Source organism: Hemibagrus wyckioides, linkage group LG24 (assembly GCF_019097595.1).
Source record: "Hemibagrus wyckioides isolate EC202008001 linkage group LG24, SWU_Hwy_1.0, whole genome shotgun sequence".
NCBI lineage: Eukaryota > Metazoa > Chordata > Actinopteri > Siluriformes > Bagridae > Hemibagrus > Hemibagrus wyckioides.
In genome coordinates, this window is record NC_080733.1 from 16,613,357 (window position 1) to 16,628,926 (window position 15,570).

Below are 15,570 nucleotides of genomic sequence, written 5' to 3' on the forward strand. Positions count from 1 at the left end.
CATAAAAGTCTGAATCCAGAGCAGAGCTGCAGTGAAACCGGGAAATGATCACAGTCGCATTCGTACCGTAGCAAACGTCTCGAGTGTGAAACCCACCTCAGACTGATGAGTCTGATGGGATGTGTGTGTGTGTGTGTTTATTCCTGAAAGAGTTTCTGGGTGTGAGCAGGTTGTGTAACCTGAGGTACAGTAGGTGGGTTATTTCAGGAGCTTCTCCAGTCACTCTGTGAGTTAAATCACTTTTGTCACATGCTTTACTAAGCCATTTCCATCCCAACACAACCCTCACAGGTACATTTCATTGCTTATTTATGCAGCTGAGCAGCACTCCTTCTGCACTTTCCTTACGCTTTCCTTCCAGGTTGTGCGGAGGGATAAAGATCTGGCTGATAGATTGAGTCAGTCTTTAATTTTCTGTGATTTATTTTTAGCTACACACACACACAAACACACATACACAGAGTCTCAAACTCAATGATATACACAGCAATCTGAGTTTAAAAGTTCTCTAATATATTTTATCACTTATATAATCAGCCATAACTAATGCAAGGCTCGATTAAGTAATCAGCTATATTTCAGTTTTGTGAGATGATTTCAGGATTTCTTTATCCTAGAATAACAGTTAGGACTGTAACACACACACACACACACCTGAAGGAGGAGGAGGAAGAGGAGGTTATGTAGAAATCAGGGTTGCCAAGGTCGACTATTTGTAATCCACATACAGGTAAAAACAAATCCCCCAACAAATTACAGACCATCTCTGACTGAATTAAATATACATTAAATGTTATTGATTCTCATTAAGATCCACTCATACCATATTTCAGGTTTTTGTTTTTCAAAAATGTAAACATGAAAAACAAAACAGGGGTTGTGAAACACAATCTGGCAACCCGGACAGAAATTTACATTTCATGATTTTATCTAAAGCGATAAGAAGAGAGAGAGAGAGAGAGAGAGAGAGAGAGAGAACTCGACTGAGCAGTCGAGGGTCATGGACTTTGCTTAAGGTGTCAGGTTTGTTGATGCTGAGATTTCAATTCACAACGTTCCGGTCTGTAGCCCACAGTGTGCTGCAGGGATGGGGTATGTTTGGTGACCGACCCGGAAGTGATCATCACCCCGGTTCTCTGGACATTATTGCAGAAAAGAATCTCTGTGATTTGCAAAAGTTAGGATTCTTGTGTGTTTTTAATGAATCAAAAATAATCTTCATGTATGACCACCGAAACTAAGCCTAAATACAATCAACAGAAACATCTTCATAATTTCAACGCCACCACCACCACCAACGCTTTCACTCTTTCTTTAAAATCATCACATCCACTCAGTTCTTTCTGTGGATGAATCTAGATGAATAAAAAGTTGGAGCTGGACGTTTATAGGCGTGTGTTACTATAAACACTGTGAGGCTGCAGTAGATGACTTTTCCTGTTCCCTTTTTGGCAGTGTCTTCCTTGTTAGCAAGCGTCTTTTCCAAAGCATGTAAAAACTTAAAAAATGTCTGATGGATTTAATGTCGGAGAGCAAGCTGTGAGAATATCTTAAGCTTGTATTAACCGCAGACCTTAATACAGATCTCGGGCGTGTAACCAAAAAACTCACTGAGTTCAGGACGATGGACCAAAAATCTAACACTGTCCTGGCTAACACCTAGCTACAAAGAGACCAGTGGACTATCACAGGTTCGAGAACCATCATTAACCTTTGAAATATGACTGGAGAAAAAAATGCATTGAAATTAGTTCATTAAAAAGAGTTGCTGAATCCCAGCTGCTATCTAGATCTTCTATAGACACTATGACGTATAATATACGCTTAGGGTCTGCAGTGCAGTAGATCATGATGCATTCTATACCGCTGTTTTTAGCAGGAACCCATTTCCTTTCCATTTTTACCTCTGCATTGTATCGCTAGCTCTAGGGGTTTGTTTGGATATCGTTCTAGCTTGGTTCTTTTAGTGAAACCACAGCAACCAGCAGCAAAACTAAAGAGAAAACACCCCCAGCGCAGAGTGATTTAAACACACCGGTGTGAACGCAGCGATCGAACATAACACCCTGCTCACATCTCAACAATTTGACCTTTAGAAGTTAAATCCCTTCAGCTACAAACAGATGTTCTCTCACTAGCCTCTTGAAGTTAATCAGACAACAAAATGACAAAAACATCTTGTGAATGTGTTTTGGTGAAGTGTTTCCCAAACAAGTCCTTTGTGAAGGTGGTTGCTATAGAAACCACCACAAGGTTTCAGAATGAGCATGTTAATATCAACTTTTGTGATTTTTATTTCAGGAATATAATCAACACCTTCTGACCAATCAGAATCGAGAATTCAGGTGCGTTGGGTTTAAATGTACACCATATTGCCAAAAGTTTTGGGACATCTACCTTTACCTGCACATGAATGTAATATGGAGTTGGTCCGCCCTTTGCAGCTATAACAGCTTCAACTCTTCCACAAGGTTTAGGAGTGTGTTTATGGGAATTTTTGACCATTCCTTTAGAAGCACATTTGTGAGGTCAGGCACTGATGTTGGACGAGAAGGCCTGGCTCACAGTCTCCACTCTAATTCATCCCAAAGGTGTTCTATGGGGTTGAGGTCAGGACTCCAAGCTCACTCATCCATGTCTTTATGGACCTTGCTTTGGTCACTGGTCATGTCATGTTGAAACAGGAAGCGGTCATCCCCAAAGCATGAAATTGTCCAAAATGTCTTGATATGAAGCTGAAGCATTAAGAGTTCCTTTCACTTTTCAGCCTAACCTCTGAAAAACAACTCAATGATTTGGAGGGGTGTCCCAAAACTTTTGGTGATATAAGTGTACATTCACAGAAGAGACAGATGAAGTGCCTTCCTTCACATTCTAGCACCAAAATAATGAAAAGAACAACAAATACACATATTTTCCAAAGCTGGCGGTCCATTCAGCTGATAAGATGGGGTCAGTTCAGTGAAGCGGCGTCTGTCGGAGAGGTTAAGCGTTATGCTCAGAGTCTTTACAGAAGCTCCGGTGGGAATCGAACACGGTCTCTTCAGATCAATAACACTGAAGCGTTTCCTCCGAGCCGGCCGACGCCGCAGCTCCGGACAGGGTGGAAAAGCTCCGCATCTGAAATCAATAAAAGCACCTGGAAGTGATTTGTGTGCAAATGATGCAGCTGGAACATCCTTGCACCAGCGCCGGGTCACATGCCATCTGTCATCAGTGCTGTGCTTCTTATCAAGCGCACTTCATTTATTAGACCTGGCTCAACACGAGCAGGACGCAGGCTTCGTTTAGTCCAGAGGATTTTCTACATCCAAACATTCACTGCTGCACATGCTGAATTTCTTCATTCTTCCTGATTATTCACTAGGCATTTCGTTTGTTTGTTTGTTTTGTTTAGTCCTTCAGCATAAACTTGAATTTCACTTGCCATTTTTTTTTTGGGAGATTTCCCACATTTCCCCTCGCAAGGACAAGCGCCATGTCACGTTCGCAGGCCTTAATGGAAAAGTTGGAGCGCATTAAAACTTCTCACCAACAGACTTTGATGTCAAATGTCAAAATGTTTCCTGTAAGCAAATATAACTGAAGTGAACGTATAAGGGCCGTGAAGACGACTTGGAAATATCAGGACTTCCATCACAAACGGCTTTTCTAGTTAAATGTAGCTTAAAGATGAGGATAGAACTGGAGTATAAAGCGTAGCTGTCAGGAGCTCTGAGTCAGGAGGACGTGCCAGATATAGTCCAGCAGAGGCATAGTGAAACAGACGAAGGTCAACTGATTGTGCTAATAATGTGAGTCAAGGAAGAAAAAAGAAAAAAAACAGAAAGACATCGCAGGAACAAAATAAAATACAGAGTGAAATGAGCAGGAAGGAGATGAACTGGAGCTCAGGTGAGGAGGAGAGCTGTGATATCTGGATTAGGATCTGGAGCGCTGCTGGCTCCTGAATGGGTGATGGATCTGGATGTGATATCAGCTAAGAGACTGAAAAAAATAGAAGTGAAGATGCCTCAAAAATAATGAATTGGAAAAACCTAGTGGAAATACTAGACGAAGGAGAAAACAACACTGAAGGAAAGGAAATGGAGCATGTGGTCAGACAGATTTAAGAAAATTTATATGGGATCTACAGTATAACTATAGAATTACTCTCACACACACACACACACACACACACACACACACAGCAGAACAGTGCAGTTGTAATGTGTCTGTTACAGAACCCCAGTGTTGTGGGTTTGTTTATTCCACCACCTCGGTGCCAGAACAGAGAAGAGTCTAGATGTATTCCTGCCTCTTACCCTGAGAGATGGTGGGAGCAGTCGAGCAAAGCGGGCGCATGGTGCAGTATGAAGAGTAATAAGAGCTTTATTACATATAAATTCAGAAAATTTCAACAAACTTTGTTTTCTGTGTACCAAGAAATAAATGAAATCAAAATTGTATTGTTTATTAAATGCATGTGATTTATCTTTATGAGGAAATCAGCTGCTAGCTTGTTATAGCCTTCCTGCAGATTCTGATTACACAACATCACATAATAAATAAATAAATAAATAAAAGATTAATAATATTTGTGTATATTAAATTTAGGTATTATAAATACATATATTTTTAATTATATATTAACACATTAATGTAGCTGGTATTGAATAGGCATGTTAGGTAATGTCTTAAATGGTGGAAACAGATTTCTGCAAATTTAATCCATGTCCTTCGGTTCATTTAATTTGTCTCTCCAATGATTGGAAATCACGCTGCGACTGAGAAATGCATCTGTTTGCATCGACTCGCAAAAATCGACACGCAAAATGGACGTCTGAAAGGATTATAATTAATCCTGTTAATAAACAAGAACAAGCACACACACACACACGTCTGTATCTTGGTGAGACTTTATGTACACTGAATCCTCTGTCTTTGAGAGCAAGATCTAGTCACTATGGAAAAAAACAGGTTTATTATGTGATAGTTTTTTTAATGCATTAAAATTGGACAGTTTTGTGGTTCGTCATTTACAGACAGGAAGTCTGGGCTTCATTTATTACAGAACAAAACTAGAAGAAGCTTTAACGACAGCCAGAAACAAACTTCAGCTTCGAGTCCTTTTGTGTCTCAGGTTTGTTCTGAGCAATAATTACAGATTTGTCAATAACAGTAGTGTCCGGTGTCTGACCTCGGCTCGGGATTATGAGCGTGTCGGCTATCAGGGACGCTGACGGTGCACATGGGCTTTATTGTAGAGATGTGCGAAATGACATATTGACAAAAAGATGAAAGAAATCCACTATTGACCAATCAGCTGGTCAGAATGATGTGATGATGTGATAATCGATGCTGCGCTGTATTCACAGTCCTGACATGGTCCGGTGTCAGTGCGGTTATAAAGCTGTGACCACTCTCTGTAACTGAGACTAAACTCATCATCATTCGGCCTTCATAGTAAAGCATTAGCTCCTCACAATAAGCCGTGACTGTAAAACACCATTCACATGATTACATTAATGCTTTTTATTATCTCCTACCTCTTTTACTATCACAAATTATCTCCTCTAACCCTTTTTCCACTTGAGGAATGGAAATGGACTCATGTGACATTTTGAATCAGAATAAACGAATGAATGATGTTCAGTCTGTGAGTCTGATATAAAATGAGTCAGGACTCTGTTGGCTTTCAGTGTGAGAAGAGTGTTTTTCCCTTCTGTTGGATAAATTGTCACACAGCAGCTTTATAGAAATATATACACATGATCGATTTTACATATAATTTATCCGTAATGAGCGAGGCTGAGGCGACGGTGGTGAGGAAAAGCTCCCTGAGACGATGGAAGAAACCTTGAGAGGGAACCTTATCCTCATTTGGGTGACAGTGTGATTATAAATCATTTCCCTTCTGTAACAGTGTACTGTATGATCCAAATTAAGATGAATTATGTGGACAGGAAATTTATTCTAGTTATAGAATCAGGCTCAAGTGGTTAAGGCTCTGGGTTGTTGATTGGAGGATCCGGGGTTCAAGTCCCAGCACCATCTAAGATCCACTGTTGGGCCCTTGAGCAAGGCCCTTCACCCTCTCTGCTCCAGGGGTGCTGTATCATAGCTGCCCTGCACTCTGACCCCAACTTCCTCAGCTGGGATTAGTGAAGAATTCTCATATGAAAAAGAATTCTGCTGTAATGTATGTGTGGCTAAAATAATAACGGCTTCATGCCCTCAGTTCTTCCTCTTCTTATAGCATGAAGTCTAAACTTAATGTGTGATTGCAGTATCTAGTAAGAAAATGTCAACATTTGATCATGTGTAGGGTTTTCCCAGGCTCTCTCTCTCTCTCTCTCTCTCTCTCTCTCTCACACACACACACACACACTGCACACATTGAGCCAAATCAGTGCTTTCCCTGTTTTTCCTGCCAGCGCGCTGGTTTGCTCTGAGACCATTTGTAAGTGTGCCAGGATGAAGAGTGGTGTTTGTTGGGTGTTAAGTGGTGCTCTAGTGGCGCTGTCTCTGGACGAGGACACCTGAAAGCTCAGATCACAGACGCAGCACTCTGAGCGCTCTTTCGGTCCCGCTTTAACAGCTGCTTCATGCACAAATACTCAGCCGCTGACAGAACGAAGCTGACGACATGCAGCTACACCCTCGCTAATGGTGTTTATCTCATGTGTGTTAAGATCATTACATACTGAATTCGACGTCTCAGAGCAGCTGAACAAATCTGCAGACGCCATGACATACGCTTTACGCAAGACAGAGTGGTGCTTTTATGTGAACATTTTCTGGGTTGAATTTTTCTGATTAAAGCCACAAAACATCCAATGAGACAACAATCAGTCCTGCTTTAGCCTTTATTTTGAAAAAGGACCGCAGTAAGAGCTTGACCACCTCAGTCAGTAAACCATCGCAAAGAACTGAAAAGAGACAGAAGAAATAGCATATACAGTACATGTTGCTTAATAACTGAAAAGTGACAGAAGGAAAAAACAAACACATGTCGGTTAATTTATGACAGTAACAACAAATCAGAAAAGAGCAGAATGTCTTTGTGTTTGTTTATGTTTATTTGTTTTTATTTTTAGATTTAAACTTAAAAAATATATCCAAATATTCAAAAAATATATTTTTTCTTATAATTATTAAACCGGGATATTTTTTTTCCTCATTATTTATTCATAAATTATTTATATTTTTTAGACTTTTTAAAAAAATAAATAAAACAATTATTTTCTAACATATAATTTTTATAATTTTAGATCAAAATGAATAAAATCCAAACACACAAACAAACAAACAAACAAATAAATAAGGTTTTCAATTCAATAAAAAAACTGATTATAACATAATACAGTTAATGAATAAATGCATTTATTTAAAATAAATAAATAATCAAATACAACAAACAACCTTAATAACCCACCCTATGCAAAAACCTATCTCTATTCAGTCATAATTGTATTCACCTGCAGCGAGGGTTTTGTTCCTGAATTCACACTGAATAATATAAATCACTGCTGTTCCTGAACATAAAACGTGTCCAATTAGCTTTTTAGCTGCTGCTGTCAACAAGCACGGCTGCTCATTTCACCAAATCGAGTTTCCATGAGAGCTCGGCTGCGCCGGTTTGCGTCATCAGAAGGCGAGCGCTGGATGTCAGGGCAGCTTTGGCCCCGGCGGTCGCGCTGCTGTGTAAACAAAGAGCGGGAGGTGACCTTGCTTACTGCCTCATCTCTGAACTCTGAACTCCAGAGATGATCAAACAGAAACCACAGTGCGTGAGGAGAATGAAGGCACTTATACGAACAAAGAAGAAAATCTTCATGTGAGAAGATAATGGAGGAACGTAATTGTGAAGTGACCGACGGGTTAGCGATAAAGCGTTTATAGAAAGTCTTTGTTCAATTTTTCCACAAAGAATTAACACAATGAAAATATGTTTGCACATACATGCAGTTATCTAATCAGCCAATCACATCGCAGCAGCACAATGCATAAAATCATGCATTTAGAGAGGTGGTAGCTCAAGTGTTTAAGGCTCTATTGTTAAAGGCCACTATTGGGCCCTTGAGCAAGGCCCCCCCCCACCTGCTCCAGGGGTGCTGCATCATGGCTGACCCTATGCTCCCAGTCCTCCAAGGATGGGATTATGTGAAGAAAGAATTTCACTGTGCAGTGATGTATATGGACAAATAAAGGCTGCTTAACATCAGAACATCAGATAAAAGGAGAGGAAAATGACCCAAAAGGCTACACTAGCTCAAATAAGCACTCTTTACAAGCATGGTGAGTGGAAAAGCATCTCAGAACAAATATCTCAGCTTTTCTTTAGGTAAAGTGTCCTCTCATTGGTCAGAGTGCACATGTTTATGTTCTGGGCTTCTGCTCATAGCGTCATCCATCGAGATGGTCAGTCAGCCAGCAGCTCTGTGAGGTTTATGTGGCTTTGCTTTGTATCTGTAGTTGTATAATTTATCAGTGTGAATCATTAGGAATGCAGGTTTCATCAAAAAGACATGGTTTAAATTCCAGAGCCATTATACATCATTTAAAAATAGTTGGTTTGTTGGTCCACTGGGTTGGACAGCTTTCTCAACACACCTCAAACAAACTGCTCTTTTGAGTTCTTTTACATTTCTGGCATTTGGGAGACGCTCTTATCCAGAGTGACGTACAAAAGTGCTTTAAAGACTCTATTAATGAATACATCAACACTGGTTCAATAGGTCACAGACTTAGAATACCATCAGCCTAAATACTGTGTTTAGAGTTTTTTGGTTTGGTTTGGCAGGTCTTCATCTGTCGTTTGAAGACGGTCAGTGACTCGGCTGTTCGGACATCTAGGGAAAGTTCATTCCACCACCTTGGTTCCAGAACAGAGAAGAGTCTAGATGTATATCTACCTCTTACCCTGAGAGATGGTGGGACCAGTCAAGCAGTGCTAGTAGGAGGAATTGAGGTGCAGTGTGAGGAGTGATAAGATCTTTGAGGTAAGAAGAAGCTGGTCCATTCTTGGCTTTGTAGGCAAGCATCAGTGTTTTGAATCTGATGTGAGCAGCTAATGGAAGCTGGTGAAGGGGGGCAACAGTGGGGTGGTGTGGGAGAACTTGGGCAAGGGCTGTTGAGTTGGGTTATACTCCTACAGTAAGCATAAACGTGTTTGTATTTGTAATAGTGAAGGTCATGCACTGTGTAGCTCAAATAATTTAACAAGACAACAAGAAGAGAAAATAAAACACCTCTTCTTATTCACGTCATATCTTTTGGCTTCTATTCATAAAGCGCTGTTTAAGACCATTCCCCTTTACGGATTAAACAGTAGCTCGGTTTACAGTCAGTTAAATAGCCGTTTAGCGTCTTGGCTCGGTCACAGACCGAAAAGTTTCTAAGAAAGACTTGGTCCATACCGAAGCTGTTCCCTCAGGCTGCGTACATTCTGATCCTGGCAGCCTTCCTTCCTGAAAATGAAATTTTAAAAGCCTGTCATTGCGGCTTAACCTCCTGTGCGGTGCGCTAGGGATTCTCAGAGGAGCTGTTAGTGTCCTCTTAGTGTCACGCTCCGATAAATCGAGTGCTTATAGTCGTGTGTGTGCACAGGGGCTAATAAGGCCATATGGGACATAGCCTCTGCCTAATTACCCCCCTCATCCACCCCCCCTCATCCACCCCCCCTTCACCTCGGCTAATACACTCCTGCCTGCGGGTGAGAAATGCCGCTCCGGTGACATATTCACGTGTCTCTGAGGAAACGTGTGCTCGTCTGTGACACGATACTCTGCAGAGAACCTGCAGATTAACACCGGGAGAAGGTTGAGTGTGTTCTGATTACACGTGTGGCTTTGACGTGTGCACGTGTAAAAAGTGTTTGAACTACAGCAGACACTTATTGTGGGATGATATTTTTCATGTCATGATAGATTATGTGATAAATGTCACTGATGCTTGAATAAATATTTTTGGTATTTCATTTCTAATCGAATAATCGGAAAATAAAGGTAAAAATATATCGAATTAACCCTTTTGACTTCGCTTTCCTGCTTGAGTTTGAGGAATTAGTGGAATAGTCAGTGACGCATGCTCATTAGAATATTAAGCCACGCCCACTCAGACACTCTGCTCACTGTTTCCTCTAACCCTGTCTCCTAGTCTGTTCTGTCATTGTGGTGTTACGTCCTCCATGTTAACATAATGAATCATTTCTCTATTCCTCTTTCTGTTGATTGTGTCCTTTAAGCTTTGCAGCGTGTTTTTATATTTCTGATTTGTATTTTGTGATTTTAAAACCTTTATCTGTTCTCCAGTGGAATTGCCTGCCTGTGCTTCGACACTGATTACGCTGAATGGATTTGCCGTAATAAATGACCCGTATTTACACCCTGCCTTGAAATATCACAAATTACAGCTATTCTGTCTCTTGTGTCATTCACACTATTTGATATGTAACACAATTTGAACTGAGCGTCTGGAATTGCACTGGATCTCCGGGCGAGTCCCGTGTGAAACTGCAGACGAAGGTATTTCTCTGCTCTTTTAAACATGTGAAGCGTTGAGAGAGGAGATCGGATTGGGATCAGACGGGATCAGAGAAGTGAAGCTGCACAGTGTACATTAGAGAGTGTGTTCTCCTGGCCGCTGGCCACGCTCTGGACGCTGCAGAACCCGACCGGAACGAGTGAAAACACGGCGAGGTTTATAACTTGGGCTTTGACATTGTGCATGTGTGAGGTGTAGCTGTGCTGAGAGCCAGAGCCCGGGAATGGAGGGAGAAGACTTTACTCGACTGCGTGATTTAATAACGGTTTTCCGTCTGTGGTTTTTCCTTCTTTTTCACCACGATGTGTGTTTAAGAGCTGTTCCTGACAGACCTGCCTTAAATAAAAGAAGGCAGAGAGCAAAATTTATTTCATCTGACTAATCCATCTCTCTCTCTCTCTCTCTCTCTCCAATGACTAATTATATAAAGCCTTTTTGGCAAGACTGTATATAGTATATACATTTAAGCTTCGAGAAAACACAGAGAACAAGAACGACAGAGAGAGCAAGAACTTTCTGTCTATCTCCATTCCTTTTGGCTTCTCTCTCTATCTCTCTCTCTCTCTCTCTCTCTCTTTTCTTCCATCTCTCTCCTTCTCTTTTTGCCTTTCTCACTTTTAGTTTCTTTTCTCTTCTCTCCTCTCTAGTCTGTCTCTCTCTCTCCTCATCCTCCAGCACTCTGTCTATTCTCTCTCCCACCTCCACACACCTACTGTCCATCTATCTCTCCTTCTGTACCTTACTTCTATCTTCCTCTCTCTCTCTCTCTCTCTCTCTCTCTCTCTCTCTCCATCTTTGATTCTTTTAAGTTTTCTTTAGTTTCTTTCTTCCCGTCTCTTTCGCTCTGTTCAGGTCATCACTCTTCAGAGCTGTTTTTTTCAGAGCTCTTCTTTTTTTAATTCCTCGCAATTAAATGTTCTCTCCATTACTATTTTTCTTACCCTCCCTCTTTCTTTTACCTTCTCTTGCTCTCTCTTTCTCTTTCTCTCTCTCTCTCTCTCTCTCTCTCTCTCTCTCTTCTTTCCCACACTGTTTGCCCTCTTTCTTTATTTCTTCTCTGCCTAACTCCAGTCTCTCACATCCTCTCTTAATTTCACTCTGTCATTCTGACACTCTCAGTCTCTCCTTCTCTATCTCTCTTTTTTCTCCTTCTCTCTCTCTCTCTCTCTCTCTCTCTCTCTTTCTGTCTTTCTTTCTTCTTCCCTGTCTCTTTCTTTATACATCTCTCCAACCCCTCTGTGTGTCATGTTCATTCTTTGTTTTCTCCCACTCTCTGCCTCTTTCTATCTTTCCCTCTCTCCATTCTCCTTCTCTGTGTCTCCCACTCATTCTCTGTATTTCTAAAATCCTTTTCTTTTTCCCCTTTTCTACAAGTTCTTTCTACCTGTCACTTCCCATTCTCTCTCTCTCTCTCTCTCTCTCTCTCTCTCTGCCCTCCTGGCTATCTCTCGCTCTATTTCTCACACTTTCCTTGTCTCTCCTCACGTTCCATTTCCTTGCTTCCTTTTCATGTCTTGACCTCTCCCGCTCCCTCTCTTCCACTTTCTTCTCTTTTCTCTCCAACTCATTATCCTTCTTCCTCTCTACTTCCCATCTCTCTCTCTATCCTTCCCTCCCTCTCTCTCTATGCCCTCCTGGCTATCTTTCGTTCTGTTTCTTGCTCTTTCCTTTTCTCCATTTCTCATTCTCCATTTCCACTCCCCTTCTCTTTCAGTTTCTTTTCTTTCTCTCCACCTTGTTGTCCTTCTTCTTCTCTGCTTCCCTTCTTTAGTCTCTCTTTCATGCTACAAAGCCATGCCGGAGTGCTGATCCCTCCTTATTAAGCGGAGAATAAAACGAACCATGAGTTATTTTGCTGGTTGTTCTCATGGCTTCTGCATGAACGTTAGTGTGCTGTGCTGTAGGTTCATCCTCCGCTGTATCAGCCTCAGCTTCCAGGTGGATCATGTGGCCTCACTGTTATCACTCCTGGTGATGATCTTCATTCATCAATGATGCCGAGGTTCTGACTAGCTTAAACCACTCCTGTCTGAACTCCACTAAACCTTACCTTCAGCACTTGGATGTTTTTCTGCTTTCGTCTCTCGCTTGTTTCCTCTCTGTTCACTTGTAATTCTCACTCATTTTCTCTTGCTCTCTCACTTCTATCCCTTTCTTATTTCTCCGCCCCATTTTCCCAGTCTCTCTGACATTATTCCAGCAGCTCTGACATTAGTTTTTTTTGGCTGCTTGGTTTTATTTCAGTGTGCAGGTTATCATTTCTGTCGCTGTTATGTACGGTGTACATTTATTTGCCATTGATGGAAGCAAGAAGAAAAAAGCCTTAGGAAATGACAACGATGCTTAGAAACAGCATGAGGAAATGACACTTGATGGCATTTTAATACAAGCTGTACTGTGTATGGTTGTTTATGTGACAAACAAAAGTAGAATTTGAATATCGGGATATGAATATAGCTGCTATAAAGTAAGTTACAACAGGAACTTTCAATAAAATGTAACAGTAAGTTGATGAAAACTTGCTGCTGTTACTGTCACAAAACTGAAGCTCATTATTTTTCTATAACAGCTCCAAAGTGGTTAATTATTCTGATACTCCAGGTCTTTTTAATCAATTTAATTGGGACGATGGTAGGTCAAGTGGTTAAGGGTCTCTGGGTCGTTGATTAGAAGATCAGGGTTCAAGCCCCAGTACCTTGAGCAAGGCCTCCAACCCCACTGCTCCAGGGGGCGCTGCATCATGACCGACCCTAAACTCTGACCCCAAGGATGGGATATGCAAAATTTATGTGACAAATAAAGACAACTTAACTTAATGAGTGCCGTCATTTTATAGTTTATAGTTTTATATGATCGAGCTTGTCCTAATACGTTCAGAGGTCAGTCAGAGTGACTGGTAGATGCTCAGCATAATTTAAGGCTAGCAATTAATGTATTAATTTACTATAAATAAATAAAAGGCTATTAATAAATTCTTGCTATGATGAGGTTTCTTCAAGGAGATACTTGCTTAATTTTATTTATTATTTAATGTTTTATTATATAATATTTATTATTATTTAATTATTATTTATTTAAGGAGTCTCCAGTGTCAGCGTTTTCTAACATTCCTAGCTGCTATCAAAAATGAATCAACAAGTCTGAGAAATAAGAATGAAGAATTCGACAGTGGTATCAGTCATGCTCACCATCAGCTCTAGCCCTGCTCAGTTCACCAGAACAGATGATTCATTTATTACTCATTATTATCGTCCTGCCTGATTTGCATAAGGGGACGTAAAATTTTATGGCACATGGCGACAGCGACTGGAAACTACAAGCCCAAAAAAAACTGACATGGAAATAATAATGTGTTATTAAAGAAAGGGGATAAATAAATAACCGTAGCTCATTTATTGCTCTGGTATTAAGATGTTATCACTATAGCTACATAGCAGGACGAAACAGAGCACATGATGTGTGCGAGTATATAAAGTGTAAATTTCATGGTGTGAGTCAAAACTCACCTGAAGCTATATCAGAAGCCCAGGAGCAATAAAAAGAAAAAGTATCGGCTAGCGTCTGACGTAACGCCGGACTCTTATTGATTCCCCCCGTCAGGCCGGATTGTTTATCACCATTATGTTACTCTTTCCTGGGAGAAATAAGGCAGCGCTTGTTTTTTTAATCTGATTGCTTTTAAAAAAAAATGCTGCTCTTTCAGTATAACATCTGCTTCCATTACGTGACCTAATATATGAAATTAGCCCAGCTAATGGTGAAGACATCAGGAAAAACACAGAGACGTCTGTTTTGCACGTTATTCACGTCTCCACTTTGCTTTCTTCTTGTCTTCTCCTTCGTTTCATGTCTGTTGCTGTTGGGGTTGATTTGCTGTGACTTTCCTAGGGACTAGGTAAGGGAATGAGAGGTGGGACACACCGGGCCCTCAGTTGTACCTCGGCACGGTCATGGCCAAGCGTTTCCCAACGGCAGGCGATGGTTTAATTTACTCCGTGTTTATTGTGCTGTGGAGCGAGGGATTACTGTGGCATTCACTTTCTCACTCTCCCTTGGTGTGATGTCTTTCTTTGAAATTTAGACCTCAAGGCCTGGTTCCCTCCTGTTGTTGAACTCATCACTCAGGAACTTCCTGTTCTGAAGAATTCTGTGACTTTTTGGTCCCATAAAAATGACTGAGACTCAAATTATATTTTTTCCTTGTGATTTTTCTTCCCAAATGGCTGGTGAATTTTTGGCCAGGTACTTGTACTTGTTGCGAATCCATCAAAAACATGTAAGGTTTTACTTCACTTCCAATCAGAATTTATATAGACGTTTCTCTTAGTCATTAGTAATGCAATTAACTAACTAAATATCAATCTGTACAATACTGTATACATCATCTTTAATCAGTATTTATCCAAACAGACTAAAATATTGGACTGGGCAGCCCAATGGAGCTTCCAGTGCTAGCTAATAAATTTATCATTAGGTTGAAGATCTGATCTAACCCTTGAGTGTCCTCAGGTTGATGATCTGATCTAACTCAAATGTACCCTGATGGTGATTAGTGCATTGAGTTTAAAACTGAAATCTGATTTAGCCTTCAGGTGTCCTGTAGTTGAAAATCTGATCTAGCCCACATGTACTCAGAGGTGGTATCTATCTCTCATGTGCCCTAAGACTGAAGATCTGATGTATCCTTGAAGTATCCTGAAGAGCTCATCAATCTCTCATGTGTCACATGGTTGTCCAAATGTACACTGAACACTCAAGGTTGAAAAACTGATCCTGTATCCTGATGTTAAATATCTAATCATGCCCTCCAGCATCCTAAGCTTGAAAATCAGATCTAGCCCTCAAGTGCCCTGAGGGCAGAAGATCTCATATATATCTGAAGTATCCAGAGGTTGAAGATCTGATGTAGTCCTGAGGTTGAAAACCTCATGCACCACAAGCCTGAAAACCTGATCTAGCCTTTAGTGTCTTAAAAATCTGATCAAACCCTCAAGTGTTCTTAGGCTGTAAACCTGGTATAGCTCAACCTCAGAGGTTAATGTT

General features: G+C 40.8%; 1 protein-coding gene across 2 annotated transcripts in view; it reads left to right on the plus strand.

Annotated features, from left to right (window-relative positions):
• The window catches only part of gcgra (glucagon receptor a), a 62,306-nt gene that overhangs the window by 14,802 nt on the left and 31,934 nt on the right, over positions 1–15,570 (plus strand). The window contains exon 2 of one of the 2 annotated variants that reach the window (XM_058378113.1): positions 8,786–8,984. The exons of the other annotated variant lie outside the window; for it this stretch is intronic. The gene's annotated coding sequence lies outside the window, so the exon portion shown is untranslated. The remainder of the gene's footprint in view (positions 1–8,785; positions 8,985–15,570) is intronic. 2 annotated transcript variants of the gene reach the window in all.